Source organism: Hipposideros armiger, unplaced genomic scaffold (assembly GCF_001890085.2).
Source record: "Hipposideros armiger isolate ML-2016 unplaced genomic scaffold, ASM189008v1 scaffold_574, whole genome shotgun sequence".
NCBI classification, from domain to species: domain Eukaryota; kingdom Metazoa; phylum Chordata; class Mammalia; order Chiroptera; family Hipposideridae; genus Hipposideros; species Hipposideros armiger.
In genome coordinates this window covers 326,204-350,913 of record NW_017731924.1, presented here as the reverse complement: position 1 = coordinate 350,913, position 24,710 = coordinate 326,204, and the positions used below count along the sequence as shown (strand labels likewise).

The window sequence follows — 24,710 nt, the reverse complement described above, 5'->3', positions numbered from 1 at the left end:
CGGACAGGTTGTGTACTATTTTGAGACCTCTGTTTTCTCATATGTAAAACGGGAGAGCAGGGGTAACTAAAGAATCTTTTACATTCTTTGCCTACTGCATAAAAATTTATTTATCCAATCTGGTATATAAAATCTTCATTCAGTTATCTCCTCTCTCTCTCTCTCTCTCTCTCTCTCTCTCTCTCTCTCTCTCTCTCCATATAGATATATATATATATGGATATATATATATATATTTATATATATATTTATATATATATATTTAATATAATGTATATCATTTCTCAGCACTCTCCCTTTTCCACTCCTTACTTCCTTCTCCATCCCAAATTTCATCTATTGCTTGCTCAATATTTATTCAGTGTCTACTCTGCAAAGGCACTGTCTTAGGCAGTGAATAAGACAACACACAACAAACAAATCCTTGTTTTCATGAAGTATATTTGGTAGTGGGGGCAAAGAATAAAAAGAAAAAACCACAGCAATAAGCAAAGGCATGTCAGTCTGTGTTAAATACAATGTGTTAAGTTCTTTATGTAACGGTAATGATGATGGATGATAGTTGAAGGTTCCCAGTTTGGGCTGAATCCAACCAAGTGTCCCCATTCAAAGTATCAGTGTCCCACTCTTCTCAATCAATGCCCTAAGTTCACGTGAGAGATTGGGTCAATGTGTGGCTTCAACTTGCCCTGTAATTCTGCAACCTGCATAAATAAGGTTTGGTTCTGATTTTAGTTTTCTCTGCTCTGTGGCTACAAGAAATAAGAGCTTCTTTTAAAGCCGCCACAGAGGCAGTCTTGTTCTCTGATCAGAGTTGAGTTGATAATTATAATTTGAAGCCCAGATTTTGTTATTTCCTTCCTGTTGTCTCTCCAATGCAGTGCGAAGTATCCATCCCGCTCATGTCCTTGTGGTCATCACTAAATTGTAATCAAGTTCAGCAGCCACTTGGCTCTTGGGGCACTTCCTGGGATAGGCACTTCCTCCCAAGAACCCGTAGGCAATAAATGAATGAATTGCTCTACTAGTTCTTGCCATGGACTATTTAGCATCTTATTTATTTATTTTTTTTAGTGACAAAGAACTCAGCACTGCATTCACCTCAAAGATATAAGAAAGCCAGTCTTTGAATCCAGTCTTCGAGGGTGCGTTTCCTTGATGTACTTCTGGTCCTCAAAGCCTGATTGAAAAAATAGAATCATTAGTAGTTATTTTAGACAGAGGGTATTGAATATAGGGAATTGATTATATAAGTGTTGGAAGGTTGACAGAGCAAGGAGGGGGCATTGAGATGACTCAGTGACTAATAATGAATAATTATGATTATTAACGATGATGTGATTCTTGATTAATTGATTACTGATTGTTAATGATCAGTAACATTGCAAGAAGAGGTACTGGTTGCTAGGGCCGGGGGAGCTGAACGGACGCATGAGAGTCACTAGAATTTTAGAGCTGAGCGTCCGGGGAAAGCTTTATGCAGTTGGTGCTGGGACCTCTTGGAGGGGCCTGCTGTGAAGCTGTAGCTCGGCTCTTTGGCGAGAGCTCTCTGCAGGGGCTATTTTGACTCACAGGGAAATAATTCATCTTTGTTGCTGGTAGCTTTGAATGGATGATGCTAGAAGCGCCAAAGGAAACCAATGTCTGAAGCGGAGCTGTTGCTCGGACTGCACAGACAGGAACGGACAAGATGAAAGAAGCCCCTTTGCCCGCTCGGTGGCTTCCTGGTCCCCCTCCCGTGCCTCCCATTAGCGGCATCTAACAGGAAGTCAGCCTGTTACTCGGAGTCTGAGTAATGTGATTGGCAGATTCCCAGCTCCAGAATCACAGAGCACCAGGAGGTGGGCTTAGAACTGCAAAAGAAAAGGTAAATAACCCAGACAGAGCTGGGACAGGCCAAAACCACACAGCCATTCAGGATCTCTTCTGAGTCCTGGTAGCGAGGCAGACCCATTCCATAGTAACAGTGATCACGATGGGGCATAATAACGGTAGTCGCTTCTATTGAAGGTTCTTACGTGCAGGTACTCGCCCACCCAATCCCTTTTGCACAGTGTTACTCCTTTGAGTCCACCTTCTTCATGCTCCGTCTTCAGTAGATCTTATCAAGTCTTGCTAATTTTTACCTCCTGAGTGTTTTTCCAGTCCATTTCTCCTCATTTGTTCCTTCAAGTACAACATGATTTGAGGTTGGCACCGGTTTTTTTTTTTTTGCTTTCATTACTGTATGATTTGCCTGGTCTTCTTCCTTCCTTGTGTGTTCCTCTAACCCTTCCTTCATATTGCTGTCAGGTAATCTTTCTTCCAATTTAAAAAAAGAAAAATTATATCATTCCTCCAGCTCAATTGCTTCAACGGCTCGGCATGGCTCACAGGATAGGCCCAACCCCCTACACGTGGCTCACAAGGCCACTGAGGGTCTAGCTTAGTTTATTATTACATGTCACAGGCTTTTGTGCCTCCTTGCTACTATTCATGCTCTAACCTCTACCTGCAGTTACCCTTCTGTCCCTTGTCCATCTGCACATAATCTCCTTATACATCAAGGTTTCCTTCAGTTGTCACCTCCTCTCTGAAGCCCTTCTTATCTCGTGTGTGTTTTCAAGTTCAGTGTGTGTGTTTCATCAGAAAGCTATTTGTATCCCCATTGTACTTATTTTATTATCATTGAATTTTAGGTAGTGTGGAAGCGAAAGAACATAGGATTTGGGGCTGAACCATCTTGAGGTTAAATGCAAGGTCTGACATTTAAAAGGTGAATTTGTCCAAGTGACTTAGCTCCTTTGAACTCGCAGCTGCTGCTGAGATGCTGAACAGTGGCACTCTGCTGCCCGCCTCATAGAGGTGCTAGATAAATTAATGATATCACATCATTACTTTCCTACCACAATGTTTAGCACGTAGTGGACTTCTTAACAACTGCCAGTTCTTCTCATGTGCAGCCTGTCATTCCCACTGGTCTCTAAGCTTCTTGAAGTCAGGAGCAAGTTCATGGTCATCGCATTGCCACAGATCCGAGAACAATGTCTGTCACGTAGCAGTGAACAAACACATTCCTAGTCTCAGGAGTGGGCCTGCCTTCCCTATACTTGATGTGCTCTGTGGCCCATGCCGTTCCTTGCGAGGCAATGTAGCTGGAACACAAGAAGACACCCCTAGCAGAGGAGCTGGGATTGAATTAGAGCGCAGCTGTGAGGCATCTAGGACCATCTCTAGTGCACAGAGAGCTTGAGCAGAAGCAAGCCCTCTCCCTGTTGTCAACATGTAGCACCCCATTCACAGGATCTGGACATTCTCTTCATGACCTCCAGTCAAAGGGAAGCCCAAGTGCCCCCTCCCACAAGGCTGGACCCCCCTCTAATGTTATATGGCTGTGGGTGAAGCATTTCCCTTTTGGGCTGAAGATGAGACTGATGCATTGAGGGTACACCATGTGGCGAAATGAGCGTGGGGTTTGGGGTCAGGCAGGCCTGGGCACACCCCCAGTGGCACCATATATGTGTAATTAGTTACTTAGCCCTCGAGCCTCACGGGCTGTTCTGTATACTGTGGGTTTCCCTTATACAGACCACACAGGGCCATTATGAAATGGCAATGAACTATTCATGGGAAGGTATTTTGGAAGCTGGAAGAATACCATCTTTGTGTTGGCCCTCAACAAAGATTTCCATGGATACATGCACTGGAAACTGCCTGGTAAAGCTCCCTGTGGATAAATAAATGAAGGCCTTCAAATGGGCAGGAAATGATCTAATTTCCATGAAAGTTAATTGAGATCTGTGTTTTCTAAGGGCTAATGGCCTGGTGAGAGATGTCCTGAGTTAAGCTAATGTGACCACCCACTTGTTTTTCTCAGGTACCATTTACTGAACAGGAGTCACATCTGTCACTATTAACCTGTTTGCACAGTGACCTCTCCTGCCCCACCCACCAAGCCTCTATGGCAATTAGAAGGGAAGAATATCATCCCACTTAAAGCCACAAAATGCTAATGAGTGAAATACAGCTCCCAGGAAGCGTGGTGTTAGTCATTGCTACATCTCATTACGCAGCCGGACCAGTATTGGCTTAGGGTTGTTCTGTGCCAGGAAGCAGGCCAGGCATAGCCTCAAGGAAAAGATGGGACCTCTGTGCTCAGAGGGCTGAGCAGGAGATCTAAAACCAAAATGTCGGTGTGTTTACAAGCCACAGCTCCACATCAAGGACACATGGGTGGGGATGGCCCATTGTTTAGCACAGTTAATGGTACTTCCCTGTCTTGAGTGCCCAAGGCGAAGTGTCAAGTCCATATCACAGAATCATAGAAGGAAACAAGAAAACCACCCACCCTTTACCCCAGGCATGCTTTCTTCTATTTTCTTAATTGTTTTCATATCACTTACCGGGACTCAAAATTGCATAATTCTATTTATCTGTCTATCTACCACGCAGCCCCCCCCACACACACATACTTCATTGTCAATTATATGATGAATACTGATTATCTCACACAAGGCAATGATAATCTATGGTAAATAACAGAAGGTCCAAGAAAGCTGGTAACGTGTTTAGGTTGATTCTAGAACTATGTCTGGAAGGTAGTATGTGTTCAATAATTATTTGTTGAGCTAATTAATTAAGCAATAATTATATTGAGTTCCCAGTGTCCTATAACTGGTCTATCCACACATTTTGTCCTCAGAAAGATGTGAGCTTTCTAAAACTAGTATCTTTGTGAGATGAAAACTTTCCAATCCTACAAAATTCTCACTTTCCATCGGAAGTCTAAGGGCTCTGCAAGCTTTCCAGCCAGTGTTCAGTGATTGTGAGCATATTTTCCATTATGTCATCGAGCGCAGTTATCATGTCGGCTACTTCCTACATCTGGACCTTCTTGGAATCAGTCTCCATCGATGGTCTTTTCTTTTAAGAATGGGTCATGTTTTCATATTTCCTCTCCTGTTGAACAATTTTAGACTCAGTCTTAGATGTTGTGAATGTTGTGCTGTAGAGACTTAGGATTCTAGAATAGTCTTCCAATGAGTGGTTTCCCCCCCCTTTTCATGTTCTTGTTGATGTTCTTGTTATTTATTATATTGTTTGTTATAGTGGACAGTTAACTTGAATTCAGACTGCAACCTCTGCCTTTTGGCCAGCAGCTCAAATCTCAGTTCAGTTATTTCATCTTACGTAGAGCTGCCCCAGACGCGTATGACTTGGGGTTCAGCCAGAGGCTTGGGGGTCAGCCAGAGTAATGTGTACGTGGACTCTGCAGCTTCTCTGTCTGCTTTTTTCCTTTCTAGGCTTTTCTCTCACTTTTCAGAGGTTGAAGTTGCCCCCTATTCTGTCCTCTGGTCTTTTGGCTCCAAAATACCATCATCTTTTGTAGGTGCGGTGCCCTGCCCTCATGCTAACGCTATGGAAACAGAAAACAGGAACGGAATTTGAGCTTGATTTATAGGTTTAGGAGGAATCAGAATTTAGCTGGTATTTGAAAGCATTTGAATCCCCCTTCCTTTTACTCTCTTTTACCATATTTTCCAACTGGATTCTACATTTTGGCCACGGAACCAGAGTTCCAAGAACTGCTGGAGAGTCGCCGGGATCCTGGCCTTCAACTATGGTACGATACAGCACTGTCTCCTAGATGACAGGTGTGGGATTCTAGGTGCTCCTCACTCGAGAGCCCTTGGAGTACCAATCATAAACAGAAGTTATAATAGAACTTTGCATTTAAATTGCCTCTTCTTCTTAGGATGTCAACGTGCTTCACAAACACGAATTGCTGGGAGCCTTTTTGGTTCATTAATAGGAGCCGAATCCCCAGAATGCGAAAGTGACTATTTTTTCAACTTTTGGGTGTTTTTCAACAGGTGAGTGAACTGAGGCACAAATAAGTTCTTTAACTAGTCAGGTGAATTTAGCATGTGCACACCAACCATACTGACAAATTGCTTCACTCTTCAGAATAGTGATAATAGCATTAGTGATTCATGAATACAGGTGTTCACGGAAAGGTTATTAGTGCTACCATTTACCGAATGGCTGCAGGAAGTCAGGTGTACCTGGCGCTTGCTTTGCAGAAGTGCAGTCTCCTTCCAGGACATCTGTCGGGTAGGTCTTCCCTTCCCTTTCTGCTGCTGTAGGGTGGCTCTGATCTTTACTTGACAGCCCAGGAAACTGAGGCTCAAAGCGGGCAAGCACTTTGCCATCAGTTGTCTAGCTAGGAGGCAGCAGAGCTGGGCTTTTCACTCAAGTTTATTTGATTCTCATGCTTAGATCCTTCTTCTCTACTATTATCATTACCAAATGTAATTCCTTTCCCCCCCATTCCTAAACTCGGGAGGAATTAAACACATTTGCATCAGAAACAGAAGCTCATCGCCTGGAAGGCAGTTAGAGGAGGTGAAGGCAGACTGTTCGTGGAAATCAGAAACCAGGGGGTCTCGCAAAGCTAGCCGAGGCGTTTGGATGTATTCTGCCTTACATGCCATCCCGTCCCAGTGTTACTCTTCAGCACTCAGCCGTCCAGGAAGCGAAGGGAAGGACACTTCCATTTGTCCCCAGCGTACACCATGGGCAGACGCTGTAACAAAACGTTACCAAATGTTCTTGTCACAAAAACCCTACGTGGTAGGTTCTCAACCCCATTTTACAGAGCAAGACACTAAGACTTAGAACGATGCAAGGATTTTTCCAAGGTTGCGCAGCCCTTAAAAAATGTCGCCAGCCTTGTTTAACTCCAAGACCTGTTCCTGCCAGTCTCACGCTGTTTAAAATGTCACATTGTAGTCAGATTCGGTGGCTAGCCCAGTCTGAATTGAATACGTCCATGTATGTCCACGTGCTGTGGGAAGATTTTCTATTCAAGGTAGACACATGGCTGCCAAGTGTTCACTTGGAGTCTGTTGTGATTTTCCAACCTGGTCATACCAGGGTGCTCTTTCCCGGGTACCCTAGTAGGCTCTGCGTGCTTGTGTTTGTATCCAGACAACCCTGCCCACAGATAAGCCCAGTGGTGTTCCCTGGCCGTTCTACTTTGTTTTGTTCAGAGGAGTGTTTACGAAGCCAGGATTCCCTCCTGTGCCCTGGTCTTTGACTTCTCGAGAAGCAGGTTGATGTGGTGGGAACACAGACAGGCTGCCTTGCCCATTTCACAGAAAGCTATTCTCCGGGCACGGTGTTCACCCTGACTCCTGCTGTCCAATCAGGAGAATACATTTCGACATAGTCTGAGTAAGCCACTTCTCCAGTTGCGTTACCATCACCACCACCCTCATATCCCAGTGACAAAGAGCATTTCATAAAGGACAGTGCAGGGTTGCTTTCCAGAGAAATGGAAGAAGTGACCATGGATGTGTGGTCTTTTCACCAAGTCAGGTCCATGGGTCCTACTGAATTCTGCCCAGTGAATTTGTCTGCTTGTGAATTCAGGTTCTCTCATCATTTTGTCACCAGGGACATTGCTTAGTTCCATGCTGCTCTCCCCAGTGCTCAACTGTCACACCTGAGATGAGCTCTAAGTCACACACTCCCTGTATGTCACACTGGGTAGAAGCACAGGACCCCAGCTCCACCTCCTTAACGACCGTTATTGCAAAGCAGAACTCTATTCCCCTCTTCTGTCCCCTCCAGTACAACAGGGCATGCGGGCTGTCACGGATGGCGTGGTCTCAAGGTCAGGCCCTGCAGGACGCTAGAAAGCTGAACTGGCCAACACAGCAGTGTGAGCCAGTGGGGTCTGAAGTATCTGTTGAATGAGGACCCCAGCCCTCTGCTAGACGATGGGAACAGCTTCCTCACTGGGGAATCAGACCTGAAGTCTCCCCTACAATTTTCAGACCAAGGGGTGACGTGATCAGAATTGTGATTCAGAAAGATCTCTTTGAGAGCAGAGCAGAGGGCAAGCTGTGATCTTCAGCTGCAAGCTTCGGTTCATTTGTTTGGATTTATTTAGAAACATTTGCCGTGGACCTAATTCTGAGAGAGAATCAAGACCTGGTGAAATAATGTGGTTGCCAATACCTGAAACCTTCCCACACTCTGTATCTAAACTACTTGTGCGTACTGTTATTGCATGTGGTAAGTGATGTTTACGATTATAATGCTATTACTGCATTTTAATAATTGACATGCTAGTGTGATTGTATTTGGGTACAATAGTGGTGCTGCATAGCCAAGCAGCACACCTGGAAAAGGAGGATGCACCCTGGGCTGCCCACGTGGGTGTTCAGCGAGATGCCAAATGTGGAGCCTGGTGCGTGGCTTCAGCCAGTCTTGGAAGATTGAAAGCTCCTCATTGTCTGAGAGGAAGGGCAGGGATTGTGCCGGGGAGGCTTGTGGTCAGTGGCAGGCAGGTGGGACTGCTCAGGGCAGGTCCTGGAGCTGAGAGGTGGCTTGTCACACAATGCAGTTATGCATTGCTGGCATAGATGTCCCCTGCTTGAATCACACATTTCACACCAACTCTAAGAACCAGGCTTGGTCAGGATCCCCTTTTCATATACAGTTAACGGGTTCAGAGATAATTAGCTCTCCAACGGCTAATGCAGTGTCCTAAGAGGAAAATAGACAACAGATGTCATGGCCACGTTTGGGAGAGCTTTAAATATCATTTCCAAAGGAACCATGAAGTCGGGCTGATACTATTTCTTAGACTGTAACCAGGTGAGCTGGGGCAGAAATATCAGAACCATGGGACTGGGTGCCGAACACACCCTAATTGGAATCCTAAGTTCTGCTTCTTACTAGCTGTGCGAAACTGGTTCAATAAATTGCTTTTATAAGCTTCAGGTTCCTAATCTATAACATGGGAAAGATTGTATCTACCAAAACGTCAAGTGGAGTCACGGGCAGGGCAGATGCTCAGTACATGTCACTTTTTCTTTTTTAGCTTTTCTGATGATTCCCACTCCCTAAAAAAAGGATGCAGGCTCAGAGCTGAATAAACCCAAGGGCTTCAGAAGCAACGTGAGATTCATATTTGGGCAGCAATTGATTTCTTTCCTTGGGTAAGAAAAATTATACACTTGCTTCTGAAATATAAAGAGTGGTGATTATGATTCATGCACACATGATTCAAAGAGAAAGCTGGAGCTAAAACACAGCTAAACTAATAATACTTCGTCCTTGTGACTAAGGCTTGTCTAAGCTTAGACTGTGTTACCCGGAGTTAGAGACTCCCCAGGGCAGCTCTGCAGCTGCCTGATTCAGCAGTGGGGGACCGAGCCGGCGCTTGTTGTTCCCCAGAGCCCACCTGCCCATGGGGGGCGCTTTTGGACCATCTGCCCGGCTGCTTCCCTTCACCCACCTAGCTTCCGAGTATGACTGGCTTCTGCAGCGGGGCCGAGAGCCAGGCTTGCTCCTCTGTTATGTGCTATTGCAGCAGCTCCGAACGAACGGGAGTCCCACCTACACCGCCTCCCTCTCTGCAGCAAACCTGTTCTCTCCCTTCTTCCTGGAGTGAATGCTTAATGCATTGGGCAACTGTGTGCCTGAGAAGGGAGGCCACAGACCTGGGCGTTTGCCGTTTTCTCACCCTAGGGCCCGCGGCCATCTAACCTTGCTGAGCATGAATTTCAGCATGTCTGAAACAGAGAGATTATGCCTATTTGACAGTCTCTTGTATGAGGGTTAGATGTACATAAACTACCTTACAGCGTTCCTGAAATGCCACAGGTGATCAGTGATTTTGTTTGCGCTCCAGCGGCTCTTCATGGCTGAAAACGCAGACCTCAGTTTGTCGTGGCACTCGAGGCCCCTCTCTGTGTGTCTTCCACCATATATGGTGGACGCCGCTTCTCTGTCGGACTTTTCACTTCCTGCTTAGTCTTTTAGGGACCAATGCTTGGATGGATACCATTGTTTTTCCTTTCATTGCCCTTCCGTCCCATGTTTCATTTGATTGGGAGGCAGACTGTTGCAAGAAAATCAAGCTGTTCTGGGGCCCATCTCCCCCTCACCCCTGCAACTGAAGCAAACCGTGTCACAGCCTATACTGCTGTGTCTAATTCAGTGACCATCCACAGAGATCATGGTGTGTTCACACTGTGTTAGATTATCATCATGGTAGCTATGCATCTGTGTCAGGTATGGTCACGGACCTTAAGGAGTTCCCGCCCTAACAGGAGATGAAGAGGCAGAACTAACCCACACCGAAGCGTGTGCCAAGGAGGATGAGAAAAGTCCTAAGGCTGGTTGGGGAAGTGGGGTTGGATGAGAACACATCTGGTTTGGAAGATTTTGTTTCACGATAAAACATAGCACTTTTGGAAAAGTCAACTTGAAAGGAATATCTCAACATATCAGTGCCATGCAAGAAACTCTTAAACAGTTTTTAATGGAAATACACAAATGTATAGCCTGATAGATTTGTTTCCAACTCAAAAATCCAGTTTAACCAGCACCCAGATCAAGACACAGAATATCATCCACACTCCCCAGAACCCCTTTGTGCTATTTCCCGCCACCACCCACCACTGTCACTAAGGGTCATTACTCTCCTAACTGCTGACAGCATAGGTTACTTTTGACTATTTTTGGACTTCATATAAATGGAAATCATACAGTACATATTCTTTTGTGGTTGGGTTCTGAACTCAAACATGATTATGCAATCCATCTATGGTGGAGTGTACAGTAATATTAATATTTCATGCTTTTGCTGTATAGTGTCCACAGTATGAATACACCACTATTCATGGACTCAGTTTGCTGAAATTTGTATCATTTTCTATGTTGGAGTATTATGAAAAATGATAAGAATGTTCTTATACTGTGTTCCAAAGCGTATTGTATGTACTTTTGTTGAGTAGATTACTAAGAATCGCAAAGCTATGCTATATGGTATGTGTATGTTTAGTTTTAGTAGATATTGCTACATAGTTTTCCAAAGTGGGCGTACCAACCTGCACTTATTCCAGTGGTGCATACAAGTTTCAGTTATTCTACATCCTCACCCATACTTGGTATCGTCTGCTTTTTCACTTTGGCCATTCTGGTCAGTGTGAAGTGGTATCATATTTTGATTTTAATTGACATTTACTAGATCATAAATAAATGTGGGCATCTTTTCACATGATGGTTGGTCTTTGGTCATGCTCTTTTGATGTGTAGGCTGAGGCTTAGGTTTCTTTCTTGCTGTGCTTGCCATATTGTCTAAAATGCTTCAGTTCCTGTGAACTCTGTGTTCTTTGTGCGGCTTCAGCACCTGGGACAGCGCCTGCCAACCAGTTTCTTGACTGTGGCTCAGGTGAAAAGCTCAAGTCCACACTGAGTAAGAGTGAAGCCAGGATGGGAAGCCAAGCCCGGCTGATGAGAAGCCTGTGTTCTGTCCATCCTAAGAGGGTGGATAAGGCTTGGTGAACTCTTCCTTCCCTGAGCCAGAGCCATTTCTAATGGAGTGTTCAATTAAACCAGTGGGTGGGACCCTTATCAACAATGGACTTTCTAATATGGCCACTCTTGGACACACCTGCACGGCATAGGACTGCACTCTCTCAAGCGGTCTTAGGAATTCATGAGTAGGTTCTGTCCCAACTCCTTCCCCAACCACATCTTATTGATGAGGAGCCTTGCTCAGCATGGTATTTGTCTTCTCCCTGCCTAACCTTGATATTTCCAAGTAAGCGCTTGAAGCTGAAATACAGTACCTAAGTATATGTGCTTTGGAATCCAGTTCCACTTCTAATTTACTCTGTTTGAGCTTTGGTCACATTGCTTGTCCTCTCTGAGTCTTTCACCTATAATATTAGATCTCACCAACCTCAAAAGTCATTGCAAAGGTCAAATTGTCAGTAAGTGCCAAGTTCTCAGGAGAGCTCCTGGCAGCTAGTGATCCCTCATTCAATGCTAGATCTCACTTTTAATGGTAACACCCAGCATGTGCAGTTTTGAGATTTAGTAAAAGATAATGATCTGTGGTTGGCTGAATGTGGCTTTGGGATACATTCATGACATGTTTTGAAGTAAGAGACAAATCAGTGGCATTGACTATGGCTAATTGAACATTGGAAAGGTTACCTGGTAGCAATGCATTATTAAATATGCTTTCAAATGCCACCTGGGGAATAATTCTTATAAAGTGTAACATGACACATGGTTCAGAAAGTGTGGTGGATTCCAGTTTTAGAAGGAGAAGCCCAGATGTGGTCCTGAAAGGTTTCCCCCTTCTAATATTATTGCCCCCAGCCATTTATTTATTGATCCAGTGGCCAAATCGCCAGGAAATAGAAGCATAAAGTCCAGTGGGAATGAGGGGAGTTTGGGGTCAGGGTGACGAGTTTAAACCTAGTGCTATGGCTTCATAACTGCCTGAAAGAAACCATTTCATCCATAAGTTTCTAATCTAGAAACAGTATACTGGGAAGTTGTAAAAATTCACTGAGATAATGCATAGAAATTGCTTTGTCTAATGCTTAACATGAAAAAAAAGTACTTCATCAAGACGAGACTTTTTTTAAGTTAAATACTCGGTTTGTACAGACCATTGAGCTAGTTTTAAAAGGCATCAAAGAGAAACACCTCTACATGTCTTTCTCCCCAAATAATGCACTCCTTGAGAACCAGAGTCATGTGTGGGTTTTTGTTTATTTGTTTTTTGGCTGAGTATCTCCAGGTATTAGGAGAATGTCTGATGCATATTAATGCTTAATAACTGATTATTGAATGAATGAATGAATGAATGAACAATGTATAGATCTGACCCTTGTGGAACTTACATACTGCAGAGAAAGGGAAAAGATGAAAATGATGACGTTACAAGATAAAAAGTGAGATACTAAAATGTAATTATGCATATTATTATATTATAGTCCAGTTATATTAGTGTATAGAGTATATACATTAAGTGTCAGACACTGTCCTAAGCATGCTACAGGCATGACGTGTTATGTTGGCCACTCGCCCTTAGAAGGTGACTGCATATTTCATTTCACAAATGGAAGTCTCCGGGAGGTTGAGACTTGCTCAGGGTCTCAGAACAGTGGGCAGCAGGCTTCTAACCTCTCCACTGCTCTGCTGCAAGTTTCCCTTAGTTGTGTTCTCTGGCGGTAGAGAGAAAGGAGGTTGATTTTGTTCTGGGAGACAGGGAGCGCTGTGTCAATTGGGTCTCGTGCTGAGCTGAAGGTTGATACGTCGGGGAGGAAGAATGGAGAAACCATTACAGACTGGGCCAAAGTTGGGCCAGATGTGGCTGGGCCGAGGGAAGGACAGGAGGTGGCCCGGATGGCTGGCATGAGAGGTGAGGCTAAGAACGTGTATCAAAGCCACGTCAGGGTGAACCTTGGATGCTGTGCCAACGAGGTAGATTTTAGTTTCCAGACAGCTGGGGGCCAGGGAGACATTTGATAAAGGAGGAAGTGGGTGAAGCCATGTTTCAGGAGATGGGCCTAAGGGGAGCTGAGGGGTTAGAAAAAGAACAGTTACTGTGTCACTGTCACTCATTTTGGACTCTGGAGAGTAATAGGATTCCCCTTGGGGCCGTGTCCTCTTAATGAGCTCTTTGCACTAATTAGCTGTCTCTTGTCCTTCTGTCTCCAGCCACTTAAATCATTGATGGCCTCCTGCAAAGTCATCTTTAGTCCTGCTCCTTGGGACGCTGCAGGGGGAATGGGAGGAGGTCGGGCTTGGGTTTGAGAGACGTGGGTCCCAGCCCTACCTCTGCTGCTACTTCACTGTGTCCTGCGGTGTCTGTTCACCTCCCTGGGTTTCAGTTCCTGAACTCTGTATGAGGGAGCTGGCCTGGCAAGTTCCCTGCTGGGAAAAGGCTCTATGATTAAATCCTTCGTCATTGTCATGACAGATAGCTAAATGAGGATCCGTGGGGCGTTGTAGGAAGGTCAGGGTCAGTGCAGCATCATGGAAAGGGAGCTGCACTTCGTGGACACCTGCTCTGGGCCAGCTACTGGGTGAGGCCCCTTGCTCCTGGTGACACAGCTCACCAGCTCAGATTTACAGGAAACATGGCCGGTTATCTGGAGATGAGTCCCTTCAATGGGGACACCTACCTCCTTGGATGAAGGTGAGTCAATGCAGGGCATCGTTGGGCACAGTGTCCGGCACAGGAGGAGTGCCATGTGCATGTCACTCGTCACTGTCATTTGAGGGCTGAGGTGTGACAAAGGCGTAGGTCCTGCCTGAGGTAGACCAGAAGCTGTCCAGTGCTTTCATACCTGGGTCACGGGTGTCCAGTGCTGAGCAGAGTCGGACATGAGGGCCGTTCCTTGTTTCTCTCATTCTCATTCTCTCTCTCCCTCCCTCTCTCTCTCTCTCTCTCCTATACACATACACCATGGACAGGCACATAATAGGACCCAGTAACCGTCTGTGAGTCACCTGACTGGCACGTGAGCAGTATAAATGTCTATGGGGATCAGGGCTTACCCAGGTAAGCCAGGCCTGGCCCCAGCGCGCTGATACTTTCTGTGAAGACCCCCGTGCTCCCATAGCTTTACCCTACAATGTGTCACCCAGAGGCGATGCTCGTGCCCATCAGTCACATTTGTCACCAGGCTCCTGAGAAAGGAAATGCCATGGGTCACTCTCTCTATAGGAAAATACTGCAGTAGATAGAAAAATTCAACCTTGGCCTCCCAGGTCCCAGTGCTGTGTCAGCTGGTCTTAAAAGGCCATTTTTCTCTCTTTTTGCTGAAGACTGGGGAAATAGTTGTGAAAACGTCCCTGGGGCCAGTGTTTGGCTCAGAGCCTGGGCTGGTGCACAGATGGGTTCCTTTCAAGCCTGTGGCTGTTACTAGTCAGGGAGGAATGACAGCACGAGTGCCATGTGCCTCCTGTGGGCTTATATTCATGGTTATCCCGCTGCTGTCTTCAGCTGCAGGGTAGAAAGCTCTAAAGAGACAGTCAAGGTTCAGAAAATTTAATCCAGGACAGCAGAGAGCTATTCTGCACTAGATCTGCTTGGGGTATCACAGAACGAATCATATCAAAGGCTCTGAGAAGTCCTGCAGTTTGACATCTGCTTCACCCAGTTCTTCCAAAGTTTGGTTGAGCATGGAAACCCCTTTTGACATAACACCAACTAATATTTCATGTGAAAGAGTGTCCAGGTTCACAGTATTGTATATAAATGATCAATTACATCATCCCTGAGGGTGTTGCTTTTGGACCCCAAACATTCTGTGAGTTTTCCGAGTTTCTAAGTTGCTTGTTAGGCATACTGCATTGTGAAATCCTATCAGAGGAAGTGAAACGGTTGATGGTTTAGTTTCTGCGAAGTCCCCAAACTGTAGACAATAAATTGCAAATAGCGTGCCAGTGTTTCATCTCTTCACCTGAGACAGTGTTTGTCATACTTTCCAGTTTCCTGGAACACGACCCCACGTACAGGGCATATTAGAGTCTGGGATTTGGAGCTGCCTAAAATGGGGGGGGGGAGGTTCTCCTATAAATGTGGGGTGAGTCTATGGGTAACCCAAGGAGAAAACGGTCCCAGCAGCCTTGGCAGGTGGTGAGTTCCCTGTCTAGGATGGGTTTCCACCAGGCTGAGCAACCATGTACGAAGGAGTTAGAGGGGATTCCTCAGGTTGCATCAGGCAACTCCTTCCGCGCTTGGGAGCCTGCAGCAGAGTAGGCGGCTGACCTATTTTTTCCTGACTCATCTCTCCCCGTCCTCCCTCACATTCTTCCCTTCCTCCCACTTTGATCCAAAGCTGGTGGGTGGAGGGTGAGACTGGGATAGACCAGGGGAGACACGGGGGCATGAGCCTGTGGGAACCACCGGACTTCTGGTCTACCGCCCATCCCCAATGCCTGGCTCCACGTGCAACTCCCCAGCCATTCCAGAACGGAGAGCCGGCAGCCGGCCATTCTAGACAGGGCCCTGGCAGATGGCAGAGTGATTTGCTTTATGTCTCTCGGTCTGGGGTGTTCAAGTTCTCCTACCCCATCTGAGCTGGGGTCCCTGAGGGGTGGCTGTGGCTCCAGCAAAGCCAGGCTTCCTTTCCACCTTGGGCAGAATCCCAGCCAAGCGTCACCATGCTTCTAGAAGGAGCACAGCCCAGGTTCCAGAGAGATCCAGCACAGGCACTCCTGCACCCCAAGCATCCACTCACCCATCTGATATTTACCGAAACTTCACATGATGCCAACTGTTCTGCAGGTCCGTGGGGAATAGCTATGAATGAAACCTACTTCCTGAGGCTTCTGCTGTAAAAGGGCAGACAAGTAGTAAGTGAACGGGGAGTGAGTTATCTGTGCCGGGGACGAGCCCGAGGGATGCACGTGCAGGCACTGGGGGTTCAGGGGACGCGTGCCAATCAAAGGGCAACATTAAGGAGAAAATACAATGTGTTTTGCCGGGTAATTTCCATGGATGGTGATATTATTTATGGTTTATAACCTTGCAGAGGGTCCACTTTTTACCTGCAAGGCCAGGTGGGTTCCAGGCTCCTTCTGTAATTAGGACTTTTTATTGTATTTTCATGGTTTGCCCTCTGAAGGGGCTGGATGATTCTGACAGGAATATTTTGGTGGTGAATTTCGATGTGAATATAATTGGTCACCAGCAACTCTGCGTCAGCCGTGTTCAACGTAGCTGTCAGCCTGGGAAGTTATTAGGTAATGACTATAGTCCATTCATTCATTCATTCATTCGAGAAGCATTTACTGGGGACCTAGTGTGCCCATCGTTGTTCTAGGCACTGGTGATACAGAAATAAATGAAATTATTTCCTGCAACTTTTAAAATACAGATTAGAGCTTTTTCTCCCAAGGGACGATTGCAGAGCCCCGTCCTCTATAAAATAGATAGGAAGGGCTTGGTCTCTTGACAGTGGGGGTGGTAGAGCCCTGAGCCCCACCCACTTGGTTCCCCAAAGTCCCCTCTCCATGGATGCTGAGGAATGCCCCTCCCCTCGGGCTTAGGTGACACCAGCTGAAAACCACTCATGGAGAGGAAATGGTTGTGTAGAGATTAGAGCTCAGCCTCTATTTTAGATGAACTAGATTTGAACTCGCTCTGCCACTTAGCTGAAATAATTCATCCCTCAGAGCCTCAGTTGCTTCGTGAGCAAAAGGACGGTGGTAACAAGGTACATCGTAAAGCATTGCTATGGGCAGGACGGGCGTATAGTGTCCTGTTCACACCCAGCCATGCTGAGAGTGAATGGGGGCACTTTTACTAATTCCACTGGGACACCAGGCGTTAACTGGAGCAGTCTCCGGAAAAGAAGGGCAAGTGATTAATCAAGATGTTGCTATGCAATGAGAGCCCTAAACTGCTATTTCAAAAAAATATTATTATCACTCCTGTTATCCTTTTATTAAGGAGGAGACTGACTAGAGTTCCCGAGGTCTGGGTTCAAGTGCTGCTAACCAGCTGTATTCTATTCTCCTAGTCAACCTTTGAGCAAGAGGCTGCCAAGAATGTACCAGATTCTGTTAGGAGGCAGAGAGGCTGGAGGCAGGGCCAGGTCAGGGTAGGGACTGAGCCAGTATGAAAGACAAGGCATTTTTACTCCTTTCTCTTGGGGTCTGGCCACTGACATCTCAATAGCATATTTTCTCTGGCTGCTTTGAACATCTTTAAATCATGGGCTTAAAACCATTCCATCAACATGCTGCCTTAAAAGTAATGAAAGACCCCCACTTTGAAGGAATGCCCTCCACCCACTTGCTGCTCCCTACACCAACCCCCCTCCCACCCAGCCCCTTCCATGGTGCCTCTAATGTCTGCAGTATTATCCCAAAATCAAGCCTTCACTCCACACCCTGTGGTTGGGTCTGCAGGTGATGAGCCGGACCCCCTGTCTGAGGCCTCTGAACTTGGCTGGTTTCTGTTAAATCCCATGGCTCAGTCATCTACACTCTGTGAGCCCCTGTCCCGGGTTACCTGAGGTCTGCAGGGCTGGAGAAGGAAGGTAGTAAGATTTCAACGTGTAAATTGAGCAGATTTAATGTGAAATCATCCCTAGAAGAACTGCTATTTTTAGCAGCAGCCTTTTGCTTAGAAAGGCACCCTGATGCCGTTAGAAATCTCGTCAGTGCCTCCTCTCGGCTCTGGGCCTTTCACCTGTGTGGCCCCAAGGAGCCCCCACCACAGAAGGTCTGTGCTGTGACCGCCCTCAGCCCCGGTGGGTGCTGCATAGTGGCGAGGTCCCCATGTTACAGAGTTGTGAAGCAGCTCACGCAACATCACAGAGTCCTTGGAGGGCTAAGATGCAGAACCCTGGCCTCCCTCTGAGTCTCTAAGGTCAGGGAGCTGAGGGAGAGGAGCAGGCCGAGGTTTCTGTCCAGCAGAGCTCCGCCTCCCAGGCCAGCAGAGCTCCGCCTCCCAGCCCAGCAGAGCTCCGCCCCCCAGCCCAGCAGAGCTCCACCTCCCAGGCCAAAGACATGCGAAGACCCCAGAGGCTGGTGTGTGTGCACTTCCTTAGGCTGGAAGGAGAGACGCAGTGTCCAGGGGAGGGAGGTGGCTGGGCATGCGACCCCCAGAGGGACAGTGAGCCTTCCTTTGTTCCAGGTGCGTCGGGGCAGGGATGGGTGGGGTGGCAGCTCCTTATTCTCTGAGGCTGAAAGACCCCAGGGTGTGTGGTCTTCCAAGGAAAAGCTTCCAGGGACGTGGGCTCTGATGTCACTCCTGGCGCTTTGTCTGGTGGGAGACGGAGACTTAATCTGGAGAGCTGAAGCCAGGAATCGGAACCCGAGGAGCGGCAGGCAGCCTGGAAGTCAGAGCTAAGACACAAAATAAAATCATCGTAGCTCATTTCTTTTTCAGAATGAAATAATTTAATTTGGTTTTACCGAGCTCTTGGATATGTGAGTCACATCACCCAAAGCATGTGTGATATTGGGGATTGCCTATTTTTAATTGAGGTGAAATTCACATCACATAAAATTGACCATGGGCGGTGTGCAATTCAGTGACAGCACAGTCAGTGCTGTGCCTCCAGCACCTGGATCTCCTCCCAAACATCCTCCCCACTTCTGAAGATGCCCCATGCCCATGTAGCAGTCGCGCACGATTACCTCTCCCCAGGGTCCCTGGAAACCAGACGCCTGGCTCTGGATTTACCTGTGTTGGGCGTTTCCTAAGAACGGGCTCATCCGATGCGTGGCCTTTTGGGGCTGGCTTGTTTCATTTAGCAGAATGTTTTCGAGATCCAGCCATGTTGTGGGTGGACGTTGGCACTGGTCCTCTGGCTCCGGAGTTCTTGGAAACATCTCAGCTGTCACAAAGCTGGGCCCGTGTGCCGTCACAAATGCTTGTGGAGTCTGTGAGGTAGGTCGTTTAGTCCTTGGGCCGCTCAGGACGGGCTGTTGCCTGGTTGGTTGTTGGGTAACAGGACCGCTCTGGTCTTCAACAAGGGGCCTGCAAACCACAGCTCTGCACAGGTTAGCTGGGACCTGGGACAGCCGGCCAAGGAAACCTGGTTTTATACATGTTTAGTCTGTTTCCTTAGATCCTTTGGTGACTGACGGACCACGCCTGGCCTGTGGATAAAGGTGAGGGGCATGCGTGTCTCTTGGAGCAGAAGCAGGTACTGCCTGGGGACAATCCAGGCAGAAGGCTACCCGATGGGCCCTGCTCTGCAGCCGCACGTGCTTTCTGGACAGGGCCACAGGGCGGGCGGAGCCAGTGGCCCTGCAGCTCTGGCCCTGCAGGTGGCCTGCATGGAGGCCTGGGGGAGATTGGCGCTCCCTCACGTGCTTCTGCTCCCCCACCGTTAATAGCTGTCACACACAGAGTATTTGTGCGGTTTAAATAAGTAAATGAATGCATCCATACACTCCGTTTCCTGAGCCCGCGCTAAGTGCGTCAGACTGGCGTTGGATGCCGGGAGAAAGGACACAGTGCATGCGCCCATGCTCCAGGCCCCTCTCCTCCCTCCGCGCCCTGTCCCTGTGTCCCGGGGGCTCAGTAGATCCAGGAGCCTGAACAGCATCAAGAATGAGTTGACCCTGTTCTATGTGGTCTTTGCAGCAAAGCTGTGAGCTGGCTGTCACAGCTGTCAAAGCTGTGGTCTTGTCATTACATCCCTTTCTTTCCTTTATGCACTAAATGTTTCCAGAGCCTGCCGCGATGGCCACTGTGCTTCCATTAGAGATGCATGGTCAAGGGCATATGGTTCTGGGGGGGGGGGTGCGGCAGTGAAAGGGCCCTCCAAGGCCAGGTGGAAAATGAGCGCAGTCTGCCCCCAAAGCCCAGTCTTTCCAGGGATCAGAGCTGCCCTTTCATTGAGCAGATGGGTAAACTGAGGTCCACAAACAGGAAACGAGTGGCATGAATTCACTCCGGGGAGGCTGGGATCACGATCTGGAGCCCCGTTTACAGGATATCAGCAGGATAAAGGCATCGATTTGAGGAGCACAGGCTGTGACCCAGACCGTGGCTGGCGGGGATTTTGCATAATTATTTTAATCATCCTGGGCAGATGAAGAAGCTAACTCTGAGTCTCATTGTGCAGATAATGAAAACGAGGCACCGCCAAGTTAAGTAATCTGCCCAGTTTCTTTGTTCAGCAGGAGAGGGTTAAAGTCAAGGTCCTTTTTGAGTCCAGACGATTTCCACTTTCTGCACCCAAAGCACTAAGATAACAGCTCTCTCCACATTCCAGTGCCAAGCATGTTATTTGGCACCTAATAGGTGCACAGTAAATGCTGTGTAAGTGAGACCCGCACTCAAAGAGACCCACCTGGGCCCCAGGAAGGTGAGCATCATCCTCACATTACTCACCTTCAAACCCTGGAATCTAACAGGACTGAATCTCTCATAGGAGAGGCTATGTTGCAGCATCCAGGTGATAAGTGGCAGAGCCTGGGTGCAGCCAGGTGTCTGGCACCATCCATTTCCCTATCCCCTAGAGCGCCTTTGCTTTCGCAAGCTCTCAGCCTGCCTCTGAGTGGAGCACATCTGCAATGCAAACTAGGAGACCTTCCCCGCGAACCCAGCAGGTGCAGCATTGCCCCGCCAGGTTCCTTCTATTTTGGGACTGGCAGTTCTGCGGGGGAATTCTCAGAGGACCCCCACGACCGTGACGGGGGTGCGAGGGCAGAGATAATAGCAGGGCTGCGAAGCAAATTTATTGTACAAGTGGAGGCATTTAAATATAATTAATGTAACTGCAGTCTTATTAGATAATTAGCACTTGGGATTCAGGGCCTGTTTCCCTCTCAGGCAGGGACAGCATGAGAAAGGCAAAGGCATTAACATCCCACAGGGTCAGCGGGGGATGGCTTAAAAGGGTGGGGCGGAGAAGGACAGAGAAACGGAGCGAAATGAAGGTCTTGAGAAAGGACACGTGTGACTTAATCGTCCCCATCCTCATTCGTGAAACCATTTGCCTTCCATGGCTGTGCAGGTGCGTGCCACCCCACCCCCAGCTCTCAGGAACATGCACGAAGCACTGTTTCTTTGCATGTGAACAGCTGGCAGCCTGACTAGTGCTGATGGTTCAGTGGCACAGACCTGAGTTGGGCACTGTCCCCACCAGTCAGTGGCGCCGGGGCCTGGGGCATCGTGGCCAGCCTGAACCTCAGCGAGGTCACCGGATAGGAACACCGACCCTCACAGGGCTGCAGTGGGGCTGAGTGAGGGCAGGTGCCAAGAACAAGACATGGCAGGGGCTCCACGAGTCTGTGCCATTCACAGAAGGAGGGTCGCCAGCTCTCCCGCCTCCACCTCTGTTCTCTGGTGACGGGGAAGTTACTCAGCTTCCCTGAGCCTCTACTGTCTCATCTGTAAGGTGGGTGTGATGTTAGTAACCACTCCCAGAATGTGTGGGAGCTTGAGTGAGATGATGCCGGGAGGCGCGTTGCCCCATGCCTGGCACGTGGCGGCTGTTGCCTAAACACTGGTTCGTGACCTTGGGACAAACACACCCCACAGATGGGTTTTTGTTTGGACTGCAGAGGGTTTTGAAAGTTACGAAATTAATTTCCAACAATCGATATCAAGTTTCACCTAGTAAGATGTCTGTCTTCTGTTGGGAACTAGATGGGGCAGCCCCAGGCCCCCTTTCTGAAGAGTCACCATCACAGGGGCCCAGGGGCTCTGGTGTTTGGTCCATCACATGGCCCTCTGTCTCCATTTGCTCATCATGTCGCCTGCTGGGCCCACTCTGGCCAACTCCCCACTTCATAAATGAGGGGACTGAGGCCCAGAGGGTACGTGGCTGGGTCACCATATATGGTGTGCTCATGGGAGATTTGGTTGATAGAAATCCTTGCACAGAACTTGGGCACTTACATCATTCCATCTGTCTGTCCATCTGTCCATCCACTGACCCCTCCGTCCATTCAGCAGCAGTATTATATGGGTGCTTACTTTGTGGTGCACACCACCCTGCTCCCTGGACATCAGAGATAATGCAGAGGCACAAAGGCTAGGGGGCAGGTGCTAGTCATGAGCTCAGCAGGGGCTGGAAAGCGAGCTGCCTGCAGGTTCCAGTGGGGGGCGCTCTAGTTCCCCTTCCAGGCAGGGGACACCCCCATGGAAATAACAATCCTTGTTGCAGGTAGAAGGGGATTTTCTGCCAGTACATCGTCCCCGCCAGCCTGGCAGCTGAATTGCAGGAAGCACGTTCACTGTTCATGGGTAGCACCGCTCCTGCCCACAGCACACTCATGGAATGTTATGTTTGGGGCTACGTCAGTGGCATAGCGGGTACTCCCACCTTGGAGACTTACACCAAATACCGGCACCCTGAAGTCCCTGAGAAGTCCTGCAGGGTCAAGAATTGACCTTGTTTATCTGGTGATTCCTTTTGGGAAGAAGCACCTATGAAAGAACCGATTCAGAGCAGTCTAGGAAGTCGTTTCTCATTCCTTCCCAGAAGCCTGGGAGAGCTGGAAAAGCCGGGTAGAGAGGCCGGCATGGGGAAGAGAACCCAACGCACAGCATACTGTGCCTTGCTTGTGCCTAGACCGTGTTGGGGTGATCTGATCTCTCCCAGACCTGTTTTATAGGTGAGAACCCAAGTGACATCACGGAGCACGAAGGGGGCAGGATTCAAGCTCAGGTCATTCCAAAGCACTGTTCTGTTCCCACATGAGTGGACAGCAGACAAGCCTGGCTCTGTGAGGGCTGGGAAGGGGGTCAACTGGGGATGTTCTCTGTGGGCCTGAGTTTCAGAAAGATTGGGCGCATGCAACAAATATACAGCGTTTGCTCAGCTCCTGCTTTAAAACCCGCATTCCACTCCCCTTCCAACTGCAGGCTTCATTCACACTTTAGTGTGAATTACTCTAATTAGCTAGTGTCTTCACACACAGCAAAGTGCTACTTCGTTTTCTGGCCTAGAGAGTTCCCTGGAGCAGGCCCGAGCTACATGCCAGCTCCCTTTGGGGGTGGGGGTAGGGGGGACTCCTGGGCCAGGGGCCAGAAGATGGGAGAACAGTTTGCAGAGACAGTTGCAAAGACAGGAAAGGCAAACATTTATTCAAACGAGATGGTTGAATTCCAAACCTCATTTGAATGTGTGACATGCAAGAGGAGAGGTGTCTCGGGTGTGCTACCCAGTTCCATTCCATTAATGCATTCGTATTCAGCCCTATTCACCAGGACCCTGTGCTGCCTTCTGAGCCAGGTGCTGGGGCCCGTGAGACAGGTGGGCATCCTCCTGCCCTGGGCAGTGCCTGCTGGAGGCACAGGGCTTAGAGGTGAGACGTTGAGACCTCAGCCAGACTGCCTTGGGCAGAATCAGGGTTTTGCTGCTTACTGAGCTGTGTGACCCTCAGGCAGGTGCTTAAGCTGTCTGTGCCTTGTCTGTACAATGGGGATGATAATGGTAGTGTCTGCCACATGGGGTTGTGCTGAGGATTTAATTATGTAAAAATCTTAGGATGGGGCCTGGCACACGGGGAGCACTCAGTGCATACCAGCGACGTGACCGTTACAGCCAGCGGTCCTGACTGAGGACAAGGCTGAAGCTGGGTAGCCTGCGCACTTTCACAGGGCAGCTAGCATGTGGCTTCATCCAGAGGGAGGTTGCAGGATGGAGAGGTTTTCAAGGCTCTGGAGGAGTCTGTGCAGAGAGCGAGGGAGGCCGGAATGAGGAAATGGCTTGGATGCTCTAGCAACCAGTGGGATCTGGGTGGTGCTGGCAGGTAGAACAAGGTTGGCGGGTGGAGGAGAGAGCTGGGGGTGGGTTGGGGGAGAGCCCGTCATGGGGGAGTTTGGGGCTCCAGGTCCTCATCTGTAAAGTGGGAATAGTGACACTCACTGGCAGGGACATGGCCAACCAGCATCTCACCAACCCCTGCAGATCCCAGAGCAGAAAGGAGGTCAGCAGAAGAAGGGGCTGACAGGGGTGTGGTGGGGAGGGGGCCGGGAGGGGGTCCTGCAGCTTGGGAGTCGGTGGCCCTTTGGTTTGGGAGCGGCTCTGCTGCCCCCACGACCCCTGCGCCCCGTCTCACCCGTCCAGACCCCTGTTGGAGAGCCCGGATCCTTGGAGGGTTGCCCTGGGGTGACCCTTCCTCAGTGTGTCCAGGACACTGCTTTTCGGTAGCACTGGGCGGGTGTCCTTGTGTTCCAGACTGCAAGCGTCTGAAGGACAGTGGGTCGCCCTTCCGTAGGCCACACTCCCAGGGCTGGGCTCTGCTGCTGCTCTCCCCTAGAGTGCTGTGGGAGGGGACGGGGGAGGCCACATCCCACGGGTCTTGTCACTGAGTCTGAAGCCGGGATGTTATCTCTCTCTCTCACACACACACACACTATATATATATATATATATATATATATATATATATATATATATATATATATATATATATATATA

At 48.4% G+C, this 24,710-nt stretch overlaps 1 protein-coding gene across 5 annotated transcripts in view; it reads left to right on the top strand.

The window, feature by feature from the left end:
- The window catches only part of FAM135B (family with sequence similarity 135 member B), a 216,657-nt gene that overhangs the window by 43,730 nt on the left and 148,217 nt on the right, over positions 1 to 24,710 (top strand). Inside the window, exon 1 of one of the 5 annotated variants that reach the window (XM_019624057.1) lies at positions 8,969 to 8,990. The exons of the other annotated variants lie outside the window; for them this stretch is intronic. The gene's annotated coding sequence lies outside the window, so the exon portion shown is untranslated. Of the gene's footprint in view, positions 1 to 8,968; positions 8,991 to 24,710 lie in introns of those variants that run through there. 5 annotated transcript variants of the gene reach the window in all.